The sequence below is a fragment of the Miscanthus floridulus genome, chromosome 3 (genome assembly GCF_019320115.1).
Source record: "Miscanthus floridulus cultivar M001 chromosome 3, ASM1932011v1, whole genome shotgun sequence".
NCBI classification, from domain to species: domain Eukaryota; kingdom Viridiplantae; phylum Streptophyta; class Magnoliopsida; order Poales; family Poaceae; genus Miscanthus; species Miscanthus floridulus.
This window is the reverse complement of record NC_089582.1, coordinates 35,346,575-35,360,872: the sequence shown is the minus strand read 5'-3', so window position 1 is coordinate 35,360,872 and position 14,298 is coordinate 35,346,575. Positions and strand designations below refer to the sequence as shown.

Below are 14,298 nucleotides of genomic sequence, written 5' to 3'. Positions count from 1 at the left end.
ATGGTACATGGTCTATATGGTTTAGTTTCCATATTTTTTATATTTCTTTGCGTCTTTTTGCTGCATGACCAAAAAGCTGGCTGATGAACTCTATAATTATGCCTTTATGTTTCTATATGCATCTCTAATTTTGTAAATCTCTCTTATGTTGCTAAGGTTCCATTGATACTTTGATGAAAAATTATTTATCTGATTGTTTTCCGAAATAAAAGAGTGGAATGTGATATACTGTCTCACATCTTGCGAATTATTGTTTGGTGTTAATATTTGACCTTCATTCACGGATTACAATTTTAGCATTTCTTTGTGATACAGAGCGTTCTTCGGTGATACAGATGAGATTTGTAGTGCATTTCTTTGCTTTATAGACCACTACGTTTCCCAATTTCACGCTTGCTCAGCCATCATGTAGTCATGTGTTTTAATTAAATTGTCACATTCACGTTTCTTGAATGCTTGCAGGGAAATAAAGTACCAAGAATACTTCTTCTGATGTTGAATACCAAAACTTACATACCTGGTGCAATGATTAATTGATAATCAAGATATTTCTTAGTTCATCCAAAGTGGGAGTAACTTGGCAGCAAGGATGCCAGCTTCCTTATCCATGAAATTCTTTTGTCACCTATTTCAAAGGTAAACCTATAGTAACTTTTTCCCTTATTTGCCAAGCTAATCGGATGCACCTTGATTAGTGATCGCATATAACCCAGCAGCCACAAGGATAAGTATACGCTTTTATCTGTTGCTATTTTTTTATGATCTACCAGTCATTCCTATGTGTTGACATCCTAATGCAATTCCAAAGTTGAGACTTGAGTCCTGGCCGCATGGGAGATGAGCCAAATAATCTATATGCAATGTATTATTTGATTTTCTTTGGTCACTTTTAATTCGCAGTGGTCGTTGGTCATATTGTTTTTGGTCAACTCACACCTTGGCCTTATTTTCCAAACAATTGCAATGCCTCTTGCGATTTATGCAGCCTGTTAAGCCTTCTTTGTACATTTCCTTATCCTAACAAGTGCCAATGTCTCTGCCTAGACATTTCATCTGACTTATGTAATTTAATGGCATAGAAATTATGCTATAGCACTGTGCTCATGCCAATCTTTTTTTATACAAGTATAGATCCTATATTTTTTTTTGGATGCGATTCCACATTTGGTACAGGCACAAACATATCGTATATAACATCATGCCTATATCTTAGCAGCGTTGGAACGGGAACATGGCCACGTTCCACGTTCTGGGAACGTCCACGTGCAATGTATGATGACTGTGGTAACAATGCGAATGCATCTTGTGTTTGTACTAAGACTAAAAACAGTGTTAACAATGTGAACTGGAGTTATCGTTTCTAGTAGCTTGGTGCTGCAGTACGTTTTCAGTTTCCACATGCCATGCCCAGAGTCCAGACCATCAAATGGAATGGATTGCTTGGATAACTCACCAAGATATACATAATTTGAGGGAAAATTCCTCTTCCTCTCTTCCATGTTGCACGAGATGCACTTTTTCATCTATTTATTGTATGGTTCTTCACATCTAGCTTTACTTTAGCAGATGTCTGTTTCTATCTTCATTTTTAGAGACAGATTATTTTACATGTCAATTTAATTGGACAATTAGCTTCAATCCATATTTTCTTAGAACTGAACATTCTGTTCTACATGCAACTTTCCTTATTTGATCTGGTGCCACTGTACGCAGGGGCAGAGCTTGGAATGGGACAAGGAAGGTGTTTAATAATGAGATATTAGATGTAAACCATACTTTTTGGCATGTTAATCATGGTTATATGCTTTAATCAAGGTTCTGTGCATATAGGGCTAAAAAGGGGAAACATGGGTGGCGGGTGGGGTGGGGGTGGGGGTGGGGGCTTTATAGCCCTAGCAACACCTGCCCTGTAATCTGTTCTTGGTTGTGCTGTTGACATTCACTGTTATGTTTGCGTGCTTAATGATTTAGTTTGTACCCAGCTTTTTTGTGTAAAACCTCTTATCTCTAAGATGGTTTCATGGTTCTTTTTTTACTTTCTTATTTTCATTTCTTTGCCAATGTTAGAAGAAAATGCTTTATTCTTGTTTGCCTGATACTGATACTCCATAGAAGGGACAACACCTTACTTTTTCTGTAGTCCTTTTTCATTATGTGTTCATTCGAAATAATTTTGGGCTTTATATTTTTTTTGTTGTAACCCATTTTGTATGCTGCTGATGTTGACTTCTCTCTTCATGTAATTGCAGGCCTAATCATGCAAGTTTTGGCTATTGTTGAGTCATGCTACCGATGATTGTTGCAAGTGTTGATTGCAAGGATTTATAGACTATGGTCGTATCTTTGCTGGTTATGTAGTTGGATAAATGTACTGGATTTGTGCCTAGACAAAAATGCCTAGATAGATCCTATTTATTTTCCTACATCCATTTGTTATGTTTGTAACTAATAAGCTACAAAATGTTGTGACGAATTAATAGTTTTTATGTAATCGTACTGAATTTCTACTCGACAATAGTATTTCTGAAATCTGTGACTTTTGCCTAATTGTTTGAATGTATTTTTGTTGGCTGGGATTTATATCTTTATGTCATCCAAATGGTGTATGGAAATTCCTCCCCGATGGGGCTACAGTTACCTGCGGGGAGAGGGCGGCATTGTGCATGGAAAGAATTCCCTTTGGGGCTACTTTGGCAGTCAGGTTTCCCGCCGGGATCCCACCCTTTTCCCGGCGCCACGAGTCCACGGGCCATCCTCCCCCGTGGCAGATTGCCGTAGCATTTGGGACCCCGAGTGATGGAGTTTTGGAGCCCAATTCCCTCTACTTTCCACGGGGGAGAAATCCACGACCCAATTGGCTGGGAAGCGCTCCCCTCACTCACCGCTGCCTCTATTTCTCTTCCTCGTGTCGCCCGTCACCGCCTCCATCTCATGCCGATGCCTCCATTTCTGTTCTTCGGGTCGTCCGGTCTTGTGTCGCCTCTGCCTCCTTGCCCGTGAGGACTTCCTCCACCACCCTCGTGATCTACCCCTGGTTCCCAAAGGGCGACAGGGGAGAACAACACTTCGTGGATTGCCTACACGCGGAAACTAAACAGCACAATTATAAGATTTATAACCACCCTCATACCAGATGTTCGTTTGTTTCTTCATCCTCGGGCTCCACCAAACACATCACCCGCAGCGAAGCGCCGGCAACAGTGGCTAGTATTAGATAAGAGTAAGGATAAAACTCCAAGGGCATGCTAGCACTGTTACTACTACTACTCCTCATGAGTGATCATGTGGCACAGGCAGAAATTACTGCTGCTCTCATGTAGCATAGCCAAAAATTGTTGCTCCTCATGAGTGATGACCAAGCAGTTTAGGCAGAACGTCTTGTATGTAAGTGTGTGTTTGGAATAGCTTCTCGGGCTACTCCTGGAGCTGTGTTAGCAGTCTTAGCACTCCACCAACCAAACACCCTCGTCGCCATCTACTTCACATGTACATGAGGAGTCCCAAAAATACTATTGACTGAAGCAGTTTTGTGCAATAGGAGCTACAAAATCAAGCTTCAACTAGCTCCCCCCCCCCCCCCGCGGCGCTCCCGTGGATGCATCATGCAACCATGGTCTAGTTTGCACCGGGGCACATGGAGAGGGGCCTCCAGGCCAGTGCAGACGTCACCGGCAAAGGGAATGATGGTGGCCACATGGGGAATGAAGGGGCGAAGAGACCGGTGTGAGGAGGGGCAGAGGCGGCACGACGCTGGCCCTCGCGGTTGCAGTCGCATCACCATGCTAGCCGCATGTGCTGGTTCCTCTAGCCAGCCATGAGTGCTCGAGCTCCTCCACGTTGCCTTGCATGCTATTCGTGTTAGATATTTAGGCATTTTCATGGTTAATTTAATCTAGAAATATAACAATAGTAGGTTCGTGATGGCATATATGTGCATGCGTATATCTCTAATGAACGCCACAGCATGCAGACATGACATACAGATCGATATAGTAAAAACGCAAAGTGCGGTAATTACAGAGATAAGAATGTACCCAGCGGAGGGTCCCATGCCGAGGGCATCGGAGGCTCCATTCGCACTAGTCGACATAGTGCGTTGCTCGAAGTTGTGGACCGCAGTTGATGCAGGAAGATGTTCATAGTGCAGTCCCACGAACAGTCACCAGGAAGAAGACACCTTGCTATTCCGCAAGTAATCACCTGGAAGAAGACGGGTTCCGAGAGTGATCACCACCAGGAAGAAGACGTACGTGGACAAGCAGATGAGGGTTCCGGAGGCACCTGCTCCACCGCTACTCCGTGCGCACAGAGGTACGGGACGGGGAAGCCAGAGGGCTGCTGAGATGTGGTTTCTCTCGGGAGAGGTTGCAGAAGGGTGAAGGACTGACGGAGGACTCTGGATATATGGCTGCGATGGGACGGGAGAAAGGCAATGGAGAATCCCAGGAGACGGAAAGCAGAAGGAACGGTAACTGACGCAATCAATTCGCTTCCACCATCAAGGAGAGAAACTCCCATGATTATGTGGATTTAAGTGGCAAAACCTGGCCATGCCCGCCTGCCTGCCTCGCCTCGCCCGTGCCCACACCCACAGCCCGGCCCGGCCGGCGGCGCGCGCACACGCGTGTGGCACCGCTTTGTCCTTTTCTCAACTTCTCAATTGAGATGGATAATTTCCAACCATATAAGCTGAGTAAACATTCAGTCAAAATCCCATACGGTATTAAACCATGCAATGCTTAACGTTACGTACCATAGAGTTTTATTTGATTTATTAAATATTATACAGGTCAAGCCCATAATATATCCAACAATCCCCACCAAACTCTAGGGTTTGTAACAAAGTAGTCTCAGAACCACATTTCTTTTTTATATACTAGTGTTTCGATGGAGACTGTTAAGTTGAACATCCATCTAGAGCAATAGTTTCACTCAGTCACAACTGAACAATGGACTAAGCCTTGAATTGATAGTTTTGTGTGAGGTGAATGTGACTAAAGTCCTTAGCTGATACTTGGCTGCAAAAGGCATCCCCTCTATTTGAAGCATATCAGTCATACTCCAGTGCCTTTCATGAGTATTTAGAGATCACCCAAATCTCATAGATTGTGACTAGTAGTCTGGCTCATATAGGTGTGCTCCTCAAAAGATGTTCTGTAGGGCAACATCTTTGCTTTAGCAAGCCACTTGGAACACATTAATGTAAAAACCAACCTGCCTTATAGAAAGGAAAGATATGCATTAGAAATGAGTCTTACTAAGGATCTTTCCTCACAACTTACTACTAGCTTGTTTCACCATCCTACTTCATGGGATCTCCGATCACATAGAACAGGTTACCACTATAGTAAATTTCATGTGGGTCTCAAACCCATCTCTCTCGATGCACTTTCTATCACATTGCATGACAGACCCTTAGTGAATTGATCTGCCAGATTGTTAGATGTGTGAACATAGTCCAACGCTATTACTCCAGAGTTTCTCAATTTTCTGACAGATTTTAGTCGTCTCTTAACATGCCTTGTAGACTTTATATTATCCTTAGAACTGTTAACCTTCGTAATCATAGTCTGGTTATCGTAGTTCATAGAAATAGCTGGTATGGGTTTTTCAACAACCGGTAAATCCATAAGGAGATCACGAAGCCACTCGGCCTCAGAGCCAACGGTGTCTAACGCTATGAGTTATGCTTTCATTGTAGACTTCATTAAGATAGTCTGCTTGCAAGACTTCTAGAAAATAGCACCACCTCCAAGCAAAAACACATATCCACTTGTGGCATAAAGCTCATCAGCATCAGAGATCTAGTTGGCATCATAATAACCTTCCAACACCTTCGGGTGTCCAGTATAACGAATACCATAGCTTATAGTGCCCTTTAGATAGCACATCACTCTTTCAAGAGCACGCTAGTGATCATCTCCCGGGTTTGATACAAACTAGCTTAGCTTGCACACAACAAATGAGATGTTAGGCCTTGTTGCACTAGCAAGATACATGAGCGAACCAATGATCTAGGAATATCTCAACTGATCCCTTGCTATTCTCCAATTTTTCCTCAATAGCACACTCGGGTCATAAGGTGTAGAAGCAGGTGCACAGTCACTAAGCCCAAAGAGACTCAGCAACTTTTCCACATAGTGGGATTGTAAAAGAGTTACTCCACTATCACCTTCTCTCAGAAGCTTGATATTAAGAATCACATCAGCCTCTCCCAAATCTTTCATTTCAAAATTATTAGTTAAAAATTCCTTCACCTCCTCAATCACTTTGAGGATGGATCCAAAGATCAGTATATCATCAACATATAAGCACAAAATAACTCCTTCACCCCCACCATACCGATAGTACACATATTTATCAGCTTCATTCACAACAAAGCCAATAGATGTTAGAGTTCTGTCGAACTTTTCATGCCACTGCTTAGGAGCTTGTTTTAGGCCATATAATGACTTTAATAATTTACACACATTGCCTTCTTGACCATTTGCTACATATCCATCTGGTTGATCCATATAGATCACCTCCTCCAACTCTCCGTTTAGGAAAGCTGTTTTAACGTCCATTTGATGAACGATAAGACCATAAGAGGCAGCCAGGGAAAGCAAAACTTGAATTGTGGTCAATCGAGCAACCGGTGAATAAGTATCAAAGAAATCCTCACCTTCCTTTTGAGTATAACCCTTGGCCACAAGCCTTGCCTTGTACCTCTCGATAGTACCATCAGGCTTAAGCTTTTTCTTGAACACCTATTTGCACCCTATAGGCTCGCACCCATAGGGACAAACAACTATTTCTCAAGTTCCATTAGACATAATAGAATCCATCTCACTTCGTACTGCTTCCTTCCATAAGTTAGCATCAGGAGAGGAATATGCCTCTTCAATGGTCATTGGTGTATCATCCACAAGGTACATAATATAGTCATCACCAAAAGACTTTACAGTCCTCTGTCTCTTACTTTTTCTAGTGACTATAGTGTCATCCTCCTTAGGATTTTGCTTATAGGGTTCCTCAGTTTGTTCTATCAGAGTAAAAGTTTCATGCTCATGAGGAATTATAAATTCATGACCAGTCGTACGTCGTACTAGGTGCATTTTTCATGGGAAACTCAATCTCAAAAAATATAGCGTCTCTAGATTCCATGATTGTATCAACAACCATCTCAGGAACACTAGAATTTATAATTAAAAATCTATAACCCACGCTGTGAATAGCATAACCAAGAAAAATACAATCAACAGTCTTTGGTCCAAGCTTTCGCTTTTTGTTTATTGGCACATTCACCTTTGCCAAACAACCCTAAGTTCGTAGGTAAGAGAGATTTAATCTCTTCTTCTCCCATTCCTCGAATGGTGTAATTTCTTTGTTCTTTGTGGGCACTCTATTCAGGACATGACATGCTGTCAATATAGCCTCACCCCACCATTCCTTAGATAGTCCCGCAGTCTCTAACATGGCATTAACCAAATCAGTTAGAGTGCGGTTCTTTCTCTCTACAATCCCATTGGACTGTGGTGAGTATGGTGGCGTCCTCTCATGAATGATTCCATGCACCACGCAAAACTCAGAAAATTCATTTGAGAAATATTCTCCCCCGCGATCGGACCGCAAATGCTTGATTTTTTTCTCAAGTTAATTTTCTACCTCAGCTTTATAGACTTTAAAATAATGCAACGCTTCATCTTTAGTTTTCAATAAATACACGTAGCAAAATCTAGTACAATCATCTATAAATGTCATGAAGTATCGTCTACTGCCTTTAGTCAATTCGCCATTCATTTCGCATAAATCAGAATGAACGAGTTCTAATGGTGCCAAGTTCCTCGCCTCAGCAGCCTTATGAGGCTTGTGTGGTTGCTTCGATTGCATATACACCTGGTACTTAGAATCTTTGAGTAAGTTAAATTTCGAAATTAAATTCATATTTGCAAGCCGCGTGAGACAGCCAAAATTAATGTGACAAAGTCGTGAATGCCATATATTCGACTCATCCGAAACATTAACATTGTTCACTACATTATTACACACATCATCAAGCAAAGATAAGTGGAACAAGCCTCCGCAATCATAACCTTTTCCAACAAATGTTCCATGTCTCGACACAACACACTTATTGGACTCAAGCATAATTTTAAAGCCATCGCGATACATCTAAGAACCGCTAACAAGATTCTTCTTGATGGAGGGGACATGCTGCATGTTCTTTAATAGCACCATCTTTCCCGAAGTAAACTTTAGAATGGCCATACCAGCACTAAGAACATGCACATGCGAACCGTTTCCCATCAGCAAGGCTCCAGTCCTACCGCCCTGATAGGAAGTAAACAAAGAAACATCAACACACACATGAATATTAGCACCATTGTCCATCCACCACTCAGGTGAAAGACAAACTGAAAGAACAAAAGATAAAGAATTACCATACCCAGATGTTCCTCTTCCAGTCTCGCTAATCACCACGTTTGCTGATTTCTTTTCTTGCTTATATTTGTGATCTGGGCACGCACTTGCCTAATGCTCATCACTCCCGCAAACAAAGCAACCACCACCTTTCTTGTTATTTTTCTTCTTAAACTGAACAGTCTGCTTAGGCTTTGCATTGTTGTTCTCTTGCATGTTCTTCTTCTTTTTATTACGAGATGCAAATGAGTTTTTCTTCTGCACCATATTGGTAGCGGAAGACTCAACTCCTTTTCTACGGTTGTCCTTTGCTCTCGCTCTCTCCTCAACATCAAGAGATCCAATAAGTTCAGCCACGCTAAACTCTTGTCTCTTGTGTTTTAGAGAAGTAGCAAAATCCCTCCAAGAAGGTGGCAGCTTAGCGATTATACCGTCGGCCACAAACTTGTCGGGCAACAAACATGGAAAATGTTCTAGATCCTTTGCTAGCGTCTGTATCTCATGAGCCTATTCGACTACAGAACAATTTTCAACCATTTTGTAGTCATACAGCTGCTCCATAAGATACAACTCACTACCAGCATTAGAAACTCCAAACTTTGCCTCAAGAGCATTCCATAACTCTTTGCCTGATGTGCAAGATATGTAGTTTTTCTCATACTTAGGATGAAGTGCACTAATCACGGCGCCTCCAAACAGGTTATCGGCAGCCCAGAACTTTTGCTCCTCCTCAGGAGTAAACTGTTCAGGCTTCCCCTGCGTGCGTGATAGTAGTTCATCGCAGTCAACCACAATACCATCTTGGCACGCCATATCATAAAATTCTTGCCATCAAAATTATTTGGCTTCAAAGCAGTAGCAAAACCACTGACAGAAAATTGCCTAACATTAGGTTTTTGGATTGTTAGATATTTAGGCATCTTCATGGTTAATTTAATCCAGAAATATAACAACAACAGGTTCGTGACGGCATATATGTACATGTGTATATCTCTAATGAACGCTACAGCATGCAGACATGAATACAGATCGATACAGTAAGAATATAAAGTGCGGTAATTACAGAGATAAGAATGTACCCTGCGGAGGGTCCCATGCTGAGGGCATCGGAGGCTCCATTTGCACTAGTCGACATAGTGCGTTGCTCGAAGTCGTGGACCGCAGTCGATGCAGGAAGATGTTCGTAGTGCAGTCCCACGAACAGTCACCAAGAAGAAGACGCATTGCTGTTCCGCAAGCAATCACCGGGAAGAAGACGGTTTCCGAGAGCGATCACCACTAGGAAGAAGATGTACGTGGACGAGCAGTCATGGATCGCTCCCCAAAAACCTAATCGTCGCTCACCCCGAGCAAGGTTCTCAAGCGAACAAGGGTTCCGGAGGCACCTGCTCTCCCGCTACTCCATGCGCGTAGAGGTACGGGATGGGGAAGCCAGAGGGCTGCTGAGATGTGGTTTCTCTCAGGAGCGGTTGCGGAAGGGTGAGAATCCCAGGAGACAGAAAGCGGAAGGAAATCAATTCGCCTCCACCATCAAGGAGAGAAACTCATGTGATTATGTGGATTTAAGTGGCAAAACCTGGCCATGCCCGCCCGCTCGTCGCCCGCCTGCCAGCCACGGCTTCAGCCTGGCCGGCGGCGGCGCGCGCACGGCACCCCTTTGTCCTTTTCTTAGCTTCTCAATTAAGATTGATAATTTCCAACCATATAAGCTGAGTAAACATTCAGTCAAAATCACATACGGTATTAAATCATACAACACTTAATGTTACATACCATAGAGTTTTATTTGATTTATTAAATATTATATGGGCCAAGCCCATAATATATCCAACAATTCGGCGGGGGTGTCTTGGTTTGGTGGACACCTGACTGGCTGATGGACCACTCGAGGCCAAGGCATGCTCTGGAGGTATGATGCATGCGGCAGAGAGAGAAGAAGCAGAGAGAAATAAGTGAAGAAAAACAAATAATGTAGAAAAAAGAAGAAAAGAAAAAAAAATAGAAGGGTCTTTTTTCTTTAGATAATGGATCTTTGTGGTTCTTATGAGAATTTGTGATTATGATCGTAACTGGGTGGTACCAGTGCTCTGTAGTGTTTGTGATTCCTGTTGCTCTATTCAGAATGTGCTTATTTAGATTGGTACCAAACATTCTCAACTTCTAATGCTGTTTGGAACACGTGCAAGTTGTGGCCATTTGAAGTTGTACCTGCTTGTAAAAATTGACTGCCTAACAATTTGTTAATATGTGCCACGCGAGAAAACAGATTCTGTCAGCCAGTTGTTGAGAGAGAACTACAGAGCCCATGCTGTCTTGCTTTGTGAGACGCTTGACCGTATTGTCCCAGATCAGCTTGATATTGGGGTCCATGCATTGTGCAACCACGTTTAGTATGTGTGGGAAGTGGATAGCATTATGACTGAATGAAACTGCTACCACATCGTTATTGTTAACAGCATGACAGATGGAACTTGGGGAGAATCGTATAGGTACGACCAATGGATGAATAATACTAGTAATATGTATATCTGGTGGTTCTGTTGCCAATTGAGAAACATCAGCGGTTGGAGCACCCTATGTTGCCAGTTTCAGCAGCAGAGCTAATGTCTGTGGCACCCGCAGTGTCCTCCACCGTACAAGTGCTGCTTGCCGAGCGCCACTGTAACCGTGTTGTCCGCACTCTACAGTGTGCGGATTTGCCGCTGGCCAAATGGCGCGGACTGAATAACCAATCTCAAACTCCTGATCTCTCTAACTAGGTTCTTTTTTTAGAAAAAAGGTCACCCCTGCTTTTGTATTTCAAAAAGAAAACAAACATTCGAGTTCATACAAGTTTTGGCACTGACGCCAGAAACAAAGAGCAGACTTAAGTCTAGCCAAGATACTTATCACAGTTTTTCAAACGCCTGAGAATTCTCATTCCTGGCACCGATGGCGACTGAGGACTGAACACCCAATAGACCCGACTGTGATGATGATCTCGTTGTTTCCTCCTTCCACTCGATCCGGGCCGGTTGTCTTGACAGCTCCTCCAACTTGCTGATAGCTTCTTCCAGCAGTCCACCAATTTCCAGCTTGTACATCGGCAGCCACCTCCTTAGCATTCTTGCAGTTTGGCTGAGCACCATCTTCATACCTAACCAACAAACTCCCTGGAAACATATTTCATTCCTTAAATTCCAGAGAGGACCACAAAACAGCAGAAGTCATTATATTAGCAATCAAGTGCTTTTTGTTAGAAATTCAGAACTTGGCCACCGATTCATAATCCTTTCCTACATCCATACCCAAAATCTCAGAAATCAGTTTCCAGATATTCTCAGCTACACAACATTCAAAGAAAAGGTCGGTAATGGATTCAGTTTCAGCACAAAACAGACAAGTTAAATCACTGACATTTCTCCTTTTTGATAAGTTGTCTCTAGTGAGTAATCTATTGTGAGAAAGTAACCATAAGAAGAATTGGACCCTAGGGGGTATCACCAATTTCCAAACTGAATGCACATAAACAGGGAAAACCCCACTACAGTTAATCACTGTGTAAAGTGACTGTACAGAATAGGTACCATTAGAAGAGTAACTCCACATAATCTGGTCCCCCTCTTCAGAGTGAGAGGTATCCTCTAACTAGGTTCTTTTAAGGCCAACCATGATCCAAAGAGACCTGTCAGCGGCCAAGATGTTGCTAAACCGTTGGGACCACGGGTAAAATAGATGTGCCGGATAAACATGATCCGGAGTGGCAGGCTAATGAGGAGGACCAGCATGTGCTCTTTCCCGATGTCTCAAATTCCCATGCCTCATGTTTTTTCTTCTTTTCCAATTCTCTCTCATTATTTTATTTGTCCGCTAAAAGGAGAGGAGCTATCAGGTCGTGTGTGTGGTGTGATTCAGAGATGAAGTATTGTACATCAAGTGTGTGGCGGCATATTTATACTGGCATCGGTATGAGTTTCATTGATTAGTAGCAGGTAATAACTAATTTATGCTTATTCATGAGATAGTTTTTTGGTGGTTGAAAAAATGGGCCGTCCATTGAGAGGGAGTGGGTGGTAAAAAAATAGGAGGCACTTAATGTGAAATTAAAGTACTGATTGGCTGGTAAGAAAATAGGAGGCACTTAGTGAAAAGTACTAAAGAGTATCAAATACATGGGCATAGTACTAAAAACGGGGGACCAATATCCAAATATCATTGTATTTATTTTAGTTTACCAAATGGTAAATTGGTTTGTTTATGTGTTATTGAGTTACAGAGTGCCATCTTATGGCTCTGTCCATTGTCTACTCCGTCTTTCTTGGAGCCATTTGAGCGGGTCAAGCTCTTCGGTCGTGTTTGCTTACAGCTGTAAGAACCTGGGCACAAGCAAGCAACCCCCGGCATACGATTTCGTCGATCTGACGTCAAGAACTCAGGATAGTCACCTGTCATGCAACATCCAAGCAGGGGAAATGGGTTTGATCCTCCGCCACCTTTCTCCTCTTGTCCTCCCTCAATGCCAGTTTGTGTCCTCTGCCACTCGGCTCAATTGATTAGTGGCTCACTCGCCCTCAAGCCCATGCACTGTGTGCCTAAGGTTTCCATGACGACACGGTGTTGCACTGGCCCAGTGGTGATGACACAGCTTGGGCATCTGGCCCATGGCCAGCTGGTGACAGGATCTGGGCATCCATCCCCATTTGCATGAGATGTTCAATTTGATGCTTTAGTATTGCATTAGATGATGTCTGATGTGTTGACAATGCTTCAGCATATTTGAGTGTGCTCTTTTCTCATTTCAATTGTCCAACGTTTGAGCTGGAAAAATCTTGTAATTAAGGAGCTGTGTGGGATCCAGAGGGCGGATATATATATATATTTTTTTTTTTAAAAAGAGAGTACGAAATAGGCCATTTCACAGTTTTGTTTGCAAAAGTGCTGCTGCAATATAATGCTCAGTTGCAATCAATCACAGATGGGAGCTAACTTTTACCATACTAAAACATTTTACTTTGATAGGAGCAATACAATGCTTCGTATCAAACTTTCAAATGGGAGTTATTTGCACTATTGCATTTACCATATTGATGAACATACAGTAAACGATATTTGGTCTATGGTTCACCTAATATGTTCTTACCTGTCAATGAAATGAATTGAGATCCTTATTAGGAATTCATCCTTAGGCATTCATCGATGGGTCACTTAAGATTGGCTATCAGTTACTACCACACTGACGGAAGACAAAGTACCATATCATTTCTGGCAACACAGGTTACAAAAATGAGATTCATGGAGACATTACTAAGAAAGAGAACAGAGTGCTAAATGGAGTGCCAAGTCATGAAAATTTGTAGTCTAGACTCTAGAGTGTTGACAACATTTTGCCAACCTTTCCTAGGCGACCACCGTATCTGACTTTGGCTACCTAAAAAGAATCTTGCTGCCATAATTTTGATGTCACTAGCGAATAGGATCTATTTTGTAGAAAGAAATGTTGGCACAACAACAACGAATTTGCAAGAGCTAAAACTACTCAAAATTATCTGTCTTAGAATGTGCCAATGTTTAAAAGAACTAAACATGCTTGTGCTTTTTTGAACCTACACGTTCTTGCTAGTTTCAAATGTTACGTGCTGGTAAGCTGTTTGCAACTACTATGTAATCGCCCTGTTCTAAAATGAAGGTAGTTTTTTTTTTGTTCCACACTTGATTTGTCCACAATATTTGTGATTATTCCTTTTGGTTTGTTCTGAATGTGCTTATATAGAGTTCAAAACCAAACATTAATTATCGTGCTGTTTGGAACATATACATGTTCTAGCCATTTGATGTAGTACGTGCTTGTAAAAGCTGACTGCCTAACTAGTTCCTAACATGTAACACCTACCACGTAATAAGTAAACAAATTCATGA

The 14,298-nt window shown here is 42.2% G+C and overlaps 1 long non-coding RNA gene across 1 annotated transcript; it reads left to right on the top strand.

Moving 5' to 3' along the window:
• The first annotated feature begins 466 nt into the window (after window positions 1–466).
• LOC136545450 (uncharacterized) lies at window positions 467–2,547 on the top strand. Its single transcript, XR_010781031.1, has 3 exons — window positions 467–636; window positions 1,174–1,270; window positions 2,250–2,547. It is a non-coding gene; the product is annotated as an uncharacterized lncRNA (long non-coding RNA).
• Window positions 2,548–14,298: the final 11,751 nt, after the last annotated feature.